The following is a 12427-nucleotide window of genomic DNA, read 5'->3' on the forward strand; positions in this document are numbered from 1 at the left end:
GCCCATTTCACTTTTAAAACTAGCTGTTCTCTGTAGGCTTTTTGTCAGCAACAGGAAAGGAATGGGATAATAATTATCAGATTAGAACAATACCATTAAAATCACTAAGGCGGTCGGTTTGCTTGGTTGAAATATTCGGTTAGACTGCCTGTCTGGTCGCTTCCTGCAGTGCAGCAAGAAGAATGAGAAAATGTCCCTGCGGCCACCGTTAGAATGAAGCTCACGCACTGCTGTCGTAGCAAGCACCATGATGTTCCACAATAAATTGAAAGTGATTCTCTGTTCATATCATTTAAAAAAAAATTTCTAGTTCATCTTTATAGTACCCACATAAAACCAATGGTCTTGCTCTAGGAAAAATTTTCCCAAAGATTATATATTTGTAATTACATATATATATATGGGCCACCTTTGATATAATACACAAGAAACTGGTAACTTCGGCTGCCTCCACGGAGAGGAACTAGATAGTTAGGGGAGTGGGCTATTATTTAATAATTTAAAAACTACTCATTAAAATATCACCTATTAATATTAAAAACATTCCTTTTAACTATTTTCTTTTATTGATGAGGGGACATGATGCTGGCTGGTTTGCTGTTTCAGTTAATGTGTGTGATGGACCCACAGTATACATTCACCCACCCTGGCTTGTGTTGATGACAGGTACAAAGACACAGGCATAAAAGTAGCCAATGAGTAACAGAAAGCAAAATCCAACAGGGCAATTTTCCCACCACATCTCCTGGGAAGGTCTGTGATTGTACTTGGCTAGAGGCTGATAATGATTAATTTAAACATGAATTTAAGATAAACCATCTTTTATTATTTATCTTATAAAAGTATTATCTGTGTAGAGAAGAACATTTAGAAATGCTGATAGAAGAAAAATCACTCATAATCTAACTACTCAGAGATTATTGCCGTTAACCTTTCAAAATACATCCATATATATCTGTATTAGGCTCCTTTTCTGTGTTTTTCTGTTTCTATATTTGGCCGTGTCTATGTATGTGGGCATGTGGGATGTTGCCAGCTAAATTCCCTCCAAAAGCCAGGCCGATAACATAAATGCGTGAAATCAGTTTGATAGAAGGTAAATTAGAGAATGACAAGGATTATGCTAAACTGGAGAGTTTATACTTAGCTTAACGATATCTCAAAGTTTCAATAATATGTGGCCAAATATAACAATGGCTCTAGCTTGTGGGCCACCAGCTGATTTCACAGGAGGTAACCAAGGTTATTATTTTCTTCTATATCCTTTCAGAGATATTCTACGTGTGAGTGTATGTGTATATTTTACATGTGCACACACGTAAATCCATTCTCTCCCTACCCCTAGCCTTTTTTGTTAAGCAAATGATAGAATGTCAGTTGCAATTTTACCTCTGAGACTCAGTGAGATCTTTTGGCTGATAGTTGGTTGTCCCGTCTGCACCATCATTTTTTACCTCTCTCTTGATCATCTTCTAGGATCTTCTTTGTCTTACTCAAAGAGTGTAGGGGTTCTTCCCCACTACAGTGTATTTGCATTTCCTTTTAGTGAAAAATCTCTTCCCAATTTAAACCGTATGCAATTCCCTACCCTCTTCTCTTCACTGTAAACCATGCCAAGTTCCTCTTACTTTGTTCCCCGCCCCCCTTTAGTATTTTCATCGCCTATCAGTTACAATTATCTTCAGATCCCATTAGCATTTTGTTATTCATGCTGCAAGAGTCATGAGAGATGTTAAATAGGACTAAGCCTGAGCTTGACCTTTGTTCACCCTATTAGACTCAACCACCTTCCCCAAATGGAATACTATGTCATCCATCATTGCACTTTCTAAACGTTCTTGCCAACAGCTTTTAGCTGTGAGGAGCTGCTTTTAATATCTACCATCTGCTACCAACTCCTATCTAACAATATAACAAATTTAATGAAGAATCTTGTTCAACTAACAAGATTACTAGGCATGATTCTGTTGACAGTGTACACATTGGCAGCTTTTCTTGAGTGCTTTTTAAAAAATTGCTTTGGCTGCAGATATAGTAGTGCTTTCCCCCAAAGTGCTTAGTTAACAGAATACAGTGAAAAGAACAGAGTTCTAATTTTGATTTTATCGATGCATGATCTTGGTAGGCATCTAACCACTGAGCCTTGATTTTCTCATCTACAAAACTGGGTTGATGATATCCATTCCAGTTACACCACAGGGTTACTGAAATAAAGTTATGAAATGCAGAATTATCTTATTAAATGCTATATGGATAGATTCTTTTCCATTCCAGGGCTGCTCAAGAATCAGTTGAGAAAATAGGATAGCAGGGCATTCACATTTATGCTATTTAAAACCACAACTTCCCTCCAAACCTCTCTGCTTTCCTTCAACCTCTTCCCTAATACTCCTTAATCAGCAACTGACTTTGACTTCGTAGAGGCTCTAGTCCAAGGCTTTTCTAGTGTCTCTCTTCTTTGCCTCCCAAATGTTCACTGTTAGTCTTTCACTCTGACACTGAAGGTAGCAGGTTCTCTTCATCCTGGTGTATCCTTCCACCCGTGCCCGCCTTCTTTTCCATCTCCTCCCTGACTTTGCTCCATCTTCCTAGGGTATAATTTTTCTTCTCTGTTGATTCCTTCTCCCCTGCAAGTGTGTTCATGTTTCTTTTTCTGAAATCCTTCCCTACTATAGCTATTCCTTCAAGGCTAGCACTCATCCCATCTTTCTCATTCTCACGGCCAAATATCTGCTCCTTCCGTTCTCTTCTCACTCACTGTGCCCTTGAGCTTCCTAAAGTACCGCCCCCTGCCCGTACTACTCTGCTCCGTCTGATACATTGAAGGCCACTTTCTTTAGTTTTTTTTTTTTTAAATTATTTCAGCATATTATGGGGGTACAAAAGTTTAGGTCATGTTTCCTGAATTTCTTACAACATTTAACACTATTAGTAATAAAACATAATCCTGTTTTCAATCCCACCATTCTCATAAAGGCTGGTTTCGCTTTTTCCTGCTCCTTAAATTTAGGTGTTCTTCAGGGTCTGTCCCCAAACCTTGATGATCTTATCAAGTTCCACATCTTTTGTGGATAATCACCAAATGCCCAGGTCATATCCTAATCATAGTCCTAAATTCCAGACTTGCCATGCCAACCACTGTCAGGGCATCTCCGTGTGAAGTTCATGACGAAGCCATGTAGACTCAATATTTCATCATCTTTCCCCCAAAGCTAGTCTGTACACTTGATTTCCCTATTTCTGTTCAGACAATTTTTCCTCTAACTTGACAATTACTTCTAAAGCTGCAAAATAAACTGAACCTCAGGTCCCTAGGCTGGTGAGGAATTAGGTGGAAGGCAAATCAGTAAAAATAGTAGGGTAATAGCAGTCTGAGTGATGTTAACATGAACCACAAGAGAAAGCCAGGCAGGGGAATAGGAAAGCAGCATGGAGCATTTGCTTAGAATGAAGTCAGGAAACCAAGACTATTCAATGTGCCTGTGTTTATATTTCTAGTCTTCTTATAAGTCTCCTGGCCAGCAGATACAAAGCCTGGATCCTTGCCAAAGTAACTCATGTAAAAACTACTGTGTGATAACAGTATGTCTTTAGATTATTTAATTCCTTATTCTGAGTTTTTAAATTTACACATCCTTCATTTTTTTTCTCTTACTATGAAATCTTTTAAACATACAGAGAACTATATGAGAGATAATGAATACTTCATTGCCATTAAACACTTTGCCCTTTTGCCATATTTGCTTCAGCTATTTGTAGAACATTTTATCATGAAATAATTTTAGATTTTAAAAAGTTGCAAAAATAATACAGTCTGCATATACCCTTCACCCAGCTTCCAAAAATAGTAACACCTTACATAACCACAGTACAATGATCAAAATCAGGAAATTAATGTTTATACAATACTCTTAAGTGACCTACATCCCTTATTCAAATGTCACTAGTTGCCCCACTAATGTGTTTTCTGGTCCAAGATCCTACATTGCCCCTAGGACAGTTCCTCAGTCTTCCTTTGTCCTTTATGAGACATACTTGCCAGTTATTTTGTGGAATGCCTTTCAATTTGGATTTGTTTGTTTTCTTATGTTTAAATTCAAGTTTTGCATTTTTAGCAAGAATATCACAAAGTGATTTTGTGTCCTTTTTGGTGCACTGTATCGGGAAATACTAAATGTCAATATGATCCATTATTAGTGATGTTCAGTTTGATCATATCAAAGGAGATGTTTTCCAGATTTTTCCACTGGGAAATTACTCTTTTCCCCTTCGTAATTAGTAAGCATTAATAAGTTCTCATTCAGAAATACTTTGAGTCTATGCAACTATCCTGTTTTTTTAAAAGCATACCCTTACCTACTAATTTTAGCATCCATTGTTGATTCTTACCTGCAACAATTATTACTTCGGTGTTTGTCAAAGGGTGATTTTTCTATTTCCATCATGCCTTCTCTCTCATTTATTTATTTACTCAATTATTTATTTATATCAATATGGACTCATGGAATTTGCTTTATCCTATAAGCTATAATCCATTACTATTATTGTTTTATTATTTAAGATGTCCCAAATTTGGCCATAGGTAGCTTCTTCAAGATGACTCCTGTGTGCTTTCTACATACTCTGTTTTTGTTTGAGCACTTCCTTACTCTCTGATACCACAGAAGTTCCAGGCTTATCTTGTACTTTCCATACTCAATCCCCAAATCTTTTTTTCTTTTTTAAAAATAAACAAAACATCACAGAAATCCCTTGTGCTCTGTAAACCCTTTATCATTCAAATTTCCTTATTTCCTTTATCATATGTTTCCATTGTCCTGATATGGGATGTATCAACCCTATATACATTCCCATCTATGACTATAAACATTGACTGCATGTCCTTGTATCCATAAATAATACAGTGAATTTGTTGCATATTTTATAATACTAGATAAATAAAACAATATTATAAATACATGCAACTGCAACTAGACTTTTAAAAATTCATGTTGGTATATGTGGCTCAAAAGTTCATTCATTTTAACTATTGTATAAGATTATACAAAATTTATTTATTCTTTCCTCACTTGATAGACATTTTGATTGTATCCAGTTTTTACAATTATAAACATGTTCGTATAAGCTATTTCCTTGAACAATTATGTTAGAATTTCAGTGGATTACATACTTAGAAGTTTAATAACTAGAACTTAGGGCACACATGTATGTCTTCAACTTCCATTAGATATTGATATTGTCTCCAAAATGGTTGTTTTTATTTATAGTCCTACTCACGATGTGTGAAAGTCCCTAAGGCCACACGTCTTTGCCAATCCTTAGTATTGTCAGTCATTTAAATTTTTTGCCAAAGTGGTGGGAGTGAAATGATATTTGTTGTTTTTATCTGCATTCCCTTTATTATTAGTGAAGCTCAGCATCTTATTGGCCATTTCTCTTCTGTAAACTGTTCATAATCTTTTACCGATTTTTCTGTTGGATTATTGTTCCCTTATTGACTTGCAGTTTTTTATAAGTTCCAGCTACTGGCATTTTGCTTGTTATCTGCAATGCAAGTGTTGTCTCTCAGTTGATGGCTTGTCTTCTAACATTGCTTGAAGTGTCTTTTCATCCTTCTAATTTCAATTCAGTCTTCCAAGTGGGTTTCCTAATAGGACATATTAAAGAAGCGGCCTTTGGCATGCTACTCATAAATCAACTTCTTTTAACTAAATTTGTTCACAAGGAGTTTGAAACAACTAGATGAGTTCAAAATGAATTTTTGGACTCAAGGGTCAGAAATCCACTCAGAGATGTTAAAAAAAAAAAAAAGAGAAAGAAACCAAAAAGCAACTTTGATCCTTTCACAAGTGAGGTGTAGCCTTCATCTGTTTCTTTGTAATAGAATCTGAGGCTGGGAAGAAGCTCTTTGATATCTGAAATAGCCAATTTAAAATTCGCTGAATTCTAGAAATAAAGAACTAGGAGGAACCACAGGGACCATCTGGTTCAACCCTCTCGTTTTACAGGAAATAGAGGCTCAGAGACATGAAATAAAATATTTAGGGTTGAGACCTAGTTTCTTTTTCCCCAAAGATTCCAATTTTTAAAAGGATGGATTTAGCCCTTCATTCCTCCAAGGGAATGGGACTTTCACAATTTGACTCAGATGTACATAATCTCCTCAAAATTTTCCTCTTATTTTGAAATTTTCTCCCTGCCCCCCCCCCCATTTATTAATGCTCTTGAAGTTATATATAAATCCTTGTCAAATGCTTTGGACACGTAGCAACTAATATTCCCCTGAACCTAATGGATATTATAAATCAGTCTGCAGAATGGATGAAGGACTTCCGTTTTCTCTTTGTTTTCTTTCTTCCTTTAATTTTTTTTTATTAAGATCCATTTCCCTTCTCTAGGGAGAGAACACAATAATATTCTTTCTTAGACTTTGGAAACTTCAGTTAGAAATAAATCTCTCCAAATGGTTAGATGAGAGTCCCTTGAGCAAGACTAAAAGGCCTCAATATTTTTTTTCCCCACTTATTTTTCTTATACAGGGTCCACATCTAAATAGCCTAAGAGTTTATTTGGGTTAAATCAGTTTTCTTTTCTAAATAAAGTGCCACATGAGGGGTTTTGTTTCTAGTTAGAGTCCTTTTTAGCTCTAAAATGCCTATGAATCTAGGATAAGATACATCAAAAGGGCGTTGAGAAAAAGCAGAGCAAGTGACTGAATATAAAGATCCTATGGGACTGCTAGTAACAGCCTCTGTCGTAACTGCCCAGTGCTGTTAAATCAAGCCTGGATTTTCCTTAAGCTGCCTTCCGTAGGAATTGTCAGATTTCTCTGTGTCCTTACTTTAAAAAACAGCTCTCCACAAACAACAACTCAGCATGTTAGAAACCAGACGGTTAGCTCCTAGAGGACAGTGGGTATGTCTTAGTCACCTTTGCTCACTAGTGTTGCCTAATGGTGATGATGACGGTGCTGGTGGCAATGGCAATATAAGTAAAAATAAAATAATTATGCTTATTAATTGTTCTAAGTATTTCACACATATGAATAACTCACTTAATGCTCATGACTCTAGGAGGTAAGTTACTATTATTATCTCTGATTTTATACCTGGAAGCATAGAGAGGCTAAGAAGTCATTTATCCAGTCTTACTGTTTATCAGTCAGGGCCCAAACAGAACGGAGAGGACACATGAAAATAGTTAACTTGGAAGGTTTATTTATGAAGTGGGATAGCTACAAATGTGGGTGTAGAGGAGACATTGCTGGAGCTAGGAGCAGGCAAGCTGTTACCACCCCTGGGCCTGAGTGGATGAGGGGAAGGAACAGTCCCCAGAACCCAGGAGAGTTGTGTGAAGCCACGTGTACCTTGCCCAGAGCAGTGCTCTCTGGTCAGTAACACTGTCAGCGCGTGGCAGCCTTACAGAGAAGGAGCCAAGAGAATAAGCACCCTAACCCCCATCTCCACTCTCCCTCTGCACTCCTGACAGAACTCTTTGGTGTCAGACTTTGGCAGAACTTCAAGTGTCCTGATGTTGATTTTGTTCATAGAGTCTAGCACCAGGGCAGAGAGCAAAGTCATCTGGCCCCAGATATTAAGTAGTAGGGCTGGGATCTGAACCCAAGCAGTCTAACTCCAAAGTACACATTCCTAACTAGTGTGCTATATAATGCCTTATATGTTAAGAAGGCACTACAGTACACAGTGACTAGCATGAATATATATTAGATAACTCATCCAAGAGGCAGTGACTTGCAGCATGTGGACAGGTTATGCTACCAATGTATGTCCTGTTGGCAAAAGAACCAGCACAATCATGTTGCTTTCATTATTTATTTATTTATATATATCTAGCTTGATCCAGAAAAGATTAGAAACTTTTGGACTCATATTCCTTTCCATCATTAATCATGTATCTGTCTTTACTTTTTGGACAGAGCAAAAATCTACTGTTTTTTTCTCCAGCTATATGTGCTTTCTTATAGCTGTATTCTCTTGAGGATTATTTCAAAATAATTGGATTACAGCTGATCTGTAGTTGAAAGTTGCCAAAAGTTAAATTGCTTCCTTTTAGTTTCCAATTTTGGAGGAGATTACATAAATTGAGCTGAATTTATAATTAAATGTTATAAGCAATTACCAATCACTTCACGAATCACCCATCACTGGCATAAAATGTTTTGATATTATTGCTGTTTTCAACTTAGTTTCTCGTTTACATAATGGAAAAATCCTGAGGCACTCTGTGGTCATTCTAGAGAAGGACAGCTGGCAGAAGGGAGCTTTGGTTCTCTATCTCAAGTAATTGAGGAGAGGATTGGAGGGTGAGGAACGTTCTGGGAAAGTGGTCTGAAGGCAGATTTCATATCAGACGCTTCATGGGGAGGCGTCCCAACGTTGATGCACAATCTCAAGGACAGAGGAAAGAAAATGGAGTTACGAGGAGTGCACAGAGTGCTGTTTTAGAAAGACATGTTGGTTTTCTTTTTTAAAGTTTGGGACTTTAAAAATTGCCAACAAGAATAAGAATTCTGATTCAAATAAGACCATACAAGTCGTGATTTATTCTGAAGTTACAAAAACAAAAAGCAATGTAAGAAAGACAGGTTGTGTGTTTGAGCTGCATTTGCTTAGCTGCTCCAGAGGGAAAAAACCCAGGGATTGAGAGGGCAGACAGTTCTCTTTAAATAAAGGAACTCAGTACATGAGAAAAGAGCAGCTGAGGTTCTGTACTGGAAGCTCTTTCCTCTCAATTAGAGAAATACAAAGCACAGTATGGAACTGTGATTCACTTTGCTTTTTGTGATGTCAGTGACATTAAATTGCCAAGGAATGTGGAGAACAGCCTCAGTGATGTGGACCACAAAGCTATAATATTTTGAGGATTGCTCAGGAGTCTGAATTGCAATTTTCAGCAAGACTTTCATGAACAATGATGGTGCTCTTGAGAACTGGTGTGTTCAGGGGTGGCACCATACCCTCATGTCCTGATAAGGGAAATGGAGGCTCTGTGGAGTGCGGTGGACTGCTTGCTCTACCCAGGGTCTCCAGCCAGAGATTGCATTTCTGTGTTCCCACCCATTCCCCTTCCTTTAGGAAGAGGGACTTGCCAGCTGTCTCACATGCAGGCAAGGACAGAAAAATTTGAAGCACATTTTCCTTGTTCTTTAAAAGAATTGCTTGCATTGCTTCCCTTAATTGAATGTGTGAATGAGTAGGCATCATGGTCTGGGGAGAGGGACGGCTGACGCTCACTTCAAAGTGGCCATTCACGTGAACTGATCACATGTCTTTTGAGGAGGGAGTCTGGTGGGTGAGGGAGGGGGTCACTATACCTTGAAGAGATTCCATAATGGAGTTCTCTTTGGCTTTCATGGTAGCAGCTGGAACTGAGGCCTCAGATGCTGCACTTTGCTTTCAACCAACTTTTTGGATAGTTTTCCTGGTGTAAGTAGCACTTCCCCTCCCTTTAACCTGTATCTTTTTAGCTGACCACAGTCTGAATTTTCATTTCTTCAAAACCTGTGAGAACTGACCTATGAGGCCTCTCCATCTGACTCACCTGGGAGGGCTTGGCTCCTGGCGGATGTAGCTGAGCAAGGAAAGAAAAAGCCTGAATAGAAAGTGTACTGGCTGGTTTGGCAAGAAGCCTCTTTATTGAACTTTAATAAGGGGAGTGGAAAGTCCAGCCCCAAAGATTTGCTCCCCGCTTAGTCCCTGTGATTCCTATGGGAACTAGAAACATTGCCTGATTTCTCTGCACTTGGAAAATAATTCTTCAAGAATACTCCGCTAGTATTCCTCAACTTCCATCTATGCCTTCTGATGAGGCTCTGCTGGACTGGGCTTGTTCTTCAGACACCTGAAGGGCCTAATCAATTCCAGGACATAAAGCAGAAAGTGTGCTGGGGCCTTGGATAGGTCAGAAGTTCTGCTGTAACCACCACGTGGGTGTTTCAGCCTCACTCTCTAGGAATTACTGGTATGTGTTATTTGCACCCCAGACTGTATAGATTGTTCCTCATTTATAGAGCATATAATCTGCACTCTCATAAAAGGTTCTCTATTTGTAAAATTGCTTGTGAAAAATATAATGATCGATATTTTTATCCTGTGCCAAGTGATTTGAATACATTGGGTGCAAAGCATTGGAGGAGTTAATTTTTAATATTTTTTAAAACTAAAAACCTAAAGGACAGAGGTGAAGAAATGAAATACTTTATAATACCTCTGTAATCACAGATATTTGTTTGAAATTTAATTCAGCAACTGCCAAGCTTTTCTTGGAAAGAGTTCTGCTGGCCTTGAAATTCTTCAGCTAGCATTTGTGGCGAGCTGGTTGGTGTCACTTGGTGCAGATTCCTGAAATAGACATCACAGTGAACATACACCTACTTGACCGAGTGGCTTGAGTGCGCCACGATAAGCAGGTGTGGTGGTGATCCCTGGGTTGAAAGACTGCACCCCTTTGTGATTTGGGGCTAAGCAGCAAAGCAAGATCACAATAGGACACAGGAGAGGCTTATGAATTTTCAGCACTAGTGCTCTTTTCCGTGAGATCATTAGATCAAAGAGAAAACTAGAGTGTTAGAATTTAGGAACAATGAGATTGGGCTGACTCATTCAATTCCACACTGTGCTGGGGAAAAAGAATCACCAGGTATGCTTTGAACAAATGAGATAAAATAGTTTTCCCCATCACTTAGAAGAGGGTGGACTTGAGCCCCACAGATCTCTATGTTGTTTCCTTAAATTGGGTGGGCAAGTCATGATCTTTTTTGAGCCTAGAGGCTCTATCTCTGGACTTCTAAACAACAGTGCTTCTAAAGCAGATCATTCACACCAGACATACAGATAGTGTACTTTCTCTTCCGTGAAGTGGAGATCTCATGGGAGAGAAAATGAGGAGTCAAGAGTGGTGCTGGTGAGATGGGCTGTTCATTACCTCCAGCTGGCCGAGTGCTCGACCTCTACTAGGTCCCAATTCAGTGGGCAGTTATTGCATTTATCAGTCCTCCATGTGTCAGGAAAGGTGTAGGTTATAACATTCTGTCCCTGCCCTCAAGGCACGTATAACTTTTTGCTTGCTCCGTGTAATGTTTTTGGAGATCAGAAGGCACTGGTGTTACACCTCAGCGATCTCAGGACTCAAGCTCACAGTATTTATTAGCTACCTGCCTTGTGCCTAACATGGTTGTACCTGCGTGCTAGTACTCTTGGAGTTCTTTATCAGAAATTATCCTAGCCTGCAAGAGACTTGACCTTGAGAATAGAAAGGATTGGAAGATAATGCTTGGGCAAATATCATTGAATGCTCCTGTAATCAGGCACCCAAAAGCTGAAGATTTTGTCAAGAAGGAAGGTACTATTGTACTTTTTAGAAGAAATCAAGTCTCTTCAATCTTCCCTTCTTCCCTTTGCTCCCCAGGTGTGGAGTTGCTTCACAGTAGCTTTCTTTGTGTTATTAATTGGCTCCAAATACTTTCCATGTATTCATTATTTCATTTATTTCATATCTTCAACAAATATCTAAGTGCCTCCCATGTGTGAGTTATTGTGCTAGGCATGGGAGCAGGAGCAGAGAGGAAGACAATGCTCTCCTGGCCCATGAACTTACTTTTGTGCAGGAGAGACAGATATTAAACACATAATTACGTACTGAGTTAATTGCATTTGTGTTAAATGGATGAAGGCAAAATACATGTTACAGGAGCATATAACAGAGAACTTGCCCTGGTTTGGAGAGTCAGGGAAGGTTTTGAGTGAAGGATGTTTAAGCTGAACTTTGAAGGATGAATAGGAATTAATTAGACAAAAGGAAGAGGAGAAAACTTAAGCCAGAAAGAAGAGCATGTGCGAAGACCTGGGGCAGGCAAGATTGTGAAGGGACTTGGTGGATTTTAGTCCTTATCATTGCTTTTACGATGAGATGCTTTGAAAAACATTAGGCATGACAGTGACATTAGCTAATTTGTATTTTGAAGCCATAGTCTGAGCACTGTGTAGAGAATGTGTCTGAGGGAGGAGAGTGAAGGCAACTGTGTCAGTGCAGGGAGAAGAAGGTTTCTTAAACTCTGTGGAGGAGATGGAAGGAAGTGGATGACTTAAGAGGTGCTTAGGAGGAATTAGAGATTGATTAGGTCCAGGAGTGAGAGAAAGAAGAGTCAAGGTGGAGAAGGACCAGGTTCACTGCGGATGGGGGCCACAGGAATGATGAGTTGAGGTACCTTTGACACAACTGAAGGTATTCAGTGGGCATACTCCATTGGAAACACAGTGTTGGTTGGATCAACCCAATAACCACTCCCGACTCCCCTTCCCATTCTCAAATCCCATAGTACCTGGTGTGTCAGGAGCACAGCCCTGAGGCAGGTCCTCATTTCTCACCATGGAGCCTCTACAGGTCCAGCCCTCTTCCTCCTGACTCC

Source organism: Eulemur rufifrons, chromosome 2, assembly GCF_041146395.1.
Source record: "Eulemur rufifrons isolate Redbay chromosome 2, OSU_ERuf_1, whole genome shotgun sequence".
NCBI classification, from domain to species: domain Eukaryota; kingdom Metazoa; phylum Chordata; class Mammalia; order Primates; family Lemuridae; genus Eulemur; species Eulemur rufifrons.